Genomic DNA, 3,209 nt, shown 5'->3' on the forward strand with positions numbered 1-3,209 from the left:
GGACGGTGGTCGCTTGGCGGTGTCAAAGTTTGAAGATTTTAAGTGACGGCATCGAGGAGTTACGGACGTTTATGCAGCGTGTTTGGAAACACGAAGAGCGCAGACGCGCCGCGCCGCCTGGCCCAGTAAGCGTAGTTTGCTTTGATATGGGACCGTTTGGCGACGTAAAAAAATACTAGTTTCCACAGTAGGATGTATGGAGAGTAATGGAAAGTGTTTAATTTGTAACTACATGTGACGAAAAAGTAGCTTTTGCGCGAGTTTGTGTAATCCGTTTTTCTTTTCGGTTTGCATTTGCGTCTTTGAGTGCGTTTTTGCCTGGGACAGTAAGGTCGTATCGAGGTGAAATTTTTATGACGTACTGAGGACGGTGGTCGCTTGGCGGTGTCAAAGTTTGAAGATTTTAAGTGACGGCATCGAGGAGTTACGGACGTTTATGCAGCGTGTTTGGAAACACGAAGAGCGCAGACGCGCCGCGCCGCCTGGCCCAGTAAGCGTAGTTTGCTTTGATATGGGACCGTTTGGCGACGTAAAAAAATACTAGTTTCCACAGTAGGATGTATGGAGAGTAATGGAAAGTGTTTAATTTGTAACTACATGTGACGAAAAAGTAGCTTTTGCGCGAGTTTGTGTAATCCGTTTTTCTTTTCGGTTTGCATTTGCGTCTTTGAGTGCGTTTTTGCCTGGGACAGTAAGGTCGTATCGAGGTGAAATTTTTATGACGTACTGAGGACGGTGGTCGCTTGGCGGTGTCAAAGTTTGAAGATTTTAAGTGACGGCATCGAGGAGTTACGGACGTTTATGCAGCGTGTTTGGAAACACGAAGAGCGCAGACGCGCCGCGCCGCCTGGCCCAGTAAGCGTAGTTTGCTTTGATATGGGACCGTTTGGCGACGTAAAAAAATACTAGTTTCCACAGTAGGATGTATGGAGAGTAATGGAAAGTGTTTAATTTGTAACTACATGTGACGAAAAAGTAGCTTTTGCGCGAGTTTGTGTAATCCGTTTCTCTTTTCGGTTTGCATTTGCGTCTTTGAGTGCGTTTTTGCCTGGGACAGTAAGGTCGTATCGAGGTGAAATTTTTATGACGTACTGAGGACGGTGGTCGCTTGGCGGTGTCAAAGTTTGAAGATTTTAAGTGACGGCATCGAGGAGTTACGGACGTTTATGCAGCGTGTTTGGAAACACGAAGAGCGCAGACGCGCCGCGCCGCCTGGCCCAGTAAGCGTAGTTTGCTTTGATATGGGACCGTTTGGCGACGTAAAAAAATACTAGTTTCCACAGTAGGATGTATGGAGAGTAATGGAAAGTGTTTAATTTGTAACTACATGTGACGAAAAAGTAGCTTTTGCGCGAGTTTGTGTAATCCGTTTTTCTTTTCGGTTTGCATTTGCGTCTTTGAGTGCGTTTTTGCCTGGGACAGTAAGGTCGTATCGAGGTGAAATTTTTATGACGTACTGAGGACGGTGGTCGCTTGGCGGTGTCAAAGTTTGAAGATTTTAAGTGACGGCATCGAGGAGTTACGGACGTTTATGCAGCGTGTTTGGAAACACGAAGAGCGCAGACGCGCCGCGCCGCCTGGCCCAGTAAGCGTAGTTTGCTTTGATATGGGACCGTTTGGCGACGTAAAAAAATACTAGTTTCCACAGTAGGATGTATGGAGAGTAATGGAAAGTGTTTAATTTGTAACTACATGTGACGAAAAAGTAGCTTTTGCGCGAGTTTGTGTAATCCGTTTTTCTTTTCGGTTTGCATTTGCGTCTTTGAGTGCGTTTTTGCCTGGGACAGTAAGGTCGTATCGAGGTGAAATTTTTATGACGTACTGAGGACGGTGGTCGCTTGGCGGTGTCAAAGTTTGAAGATTTTAAGTGACGGCATCGAGGAGTTACGGACGTTTATGCAGCGTGTTTGGAAACACGAAGAGCGCAGACGCGCCGCGCCGCCTGGCCCAGTAAGCGTAGTTTGCTTTGATATGGGACCGTTTGGCGACGTAAAAAAATACTAGTTTCCACAGTAGGATGTATGGAGAGTAATGGAAAGTGTTTAATTTGTAACTACATGTGACGAAAAAGTAGCTTTTGCGCGAGTTTGTGTAATCCGTTTTTCTTTTCGGTTTGCATTTGCGTCTTTGAGTGCGTTTTTGCCTGGGACAGTAAGGTCGTATCGAGGTGAAATTTTTATGACGTACTGAGGACGGTGGTCGCTTGGCGGTGTCAAAGTTTGAAGATTTTAAGTGACGGCATCGAGGAGTTACGGACGTTCATGCAGCGCGTTTGGAAACACGAAGAGCGCAGACGCGCCGCGCCGCCTGGCCCAGTAAGCGTAGTTTGCTTTGATATGGGACCGTTTGGCGACGTAAAAAAATACTAGTTTCCACAGTAGGATGTATGGAGAGTAATGGAAAGTGTTTAATTTGTAACTACATGTGACGAAAAAGTAGCTTTTGCGCGAGTTTGTGTAATCCGTTTTTCTTTTCGGTTTGCATTTGCGTCTTTGAGTGCGTTTTTGCCTGGGACAGTAAGGTCGTATCGAGGTGAAATTTTTATGACGTACTGAGGACGGTGGTCGCTTGGCGGTGTCAAAGTTTGAAGATTTTAAGTGACGGCATCGAGGAGTTACGGACGTTTATGCAGCGTGTTTGGAAACACGAAGAGCGCAGACGCGCCGCGCCGCCTGGCCCAGTAAGCGTAGTTTGCTTTGATATGGGACCGTTTGGCGACGTAAAAAAATACTAGTTTCCACAGTAGGATGTATGGAGAGTAATGGAAAGTGTTTAATTTGTAACTACATGTGACGAAAAAGTAGCTTTTGCGCGAGTTTGTGTAATCCGTTTTTCTTTTCGGTTTGCATTTGCGTCTTTGAGTGCGTTTTTGCCTGGGACAGTAAGGTCGTATCGAGGTGAAATTTTTATGACGTACTGAGGACGGTGGTCGCTTGGCGGTGTCAAAGTTTGAAGATTTTAAGTGACGGCATCGAGGAGTTACGGACGTTTATGCAGCGTGTTTGGAAACACGAAGAGCGCAGACGCGCCGCGCCGCCTGGCCCAGTAAGCGTAGTTTGCTTTGATATGGGACCGTTTGGCGACGTAAAAAAATACTAGTTTCCACAGTAGGATGTATGGAGAGTAATGGAAAGTGTTTAATTTGTAACTACATGTGACGAAAAAGTAGCTTTTGCGCGAGTTTGTGTAATCCGTTTTTCTTTTCGGTT

Source organism: Schistocerca nitens, unplaced genomic scaffold (assembly GCF_023898315.1).
Source record: "Schistocerca nitens isolate TAMUIC-IGC-003100 unplaced genomic scaffold, iqSchNite1.1 HiC_scaffold_341, whole genome shotgun sequence".
NCBI lineage: Eukaryota > Metazoa > Arthropoda > Insecta > Orthoptera > Acrididae > Schistocerca > Schistocerca nitens.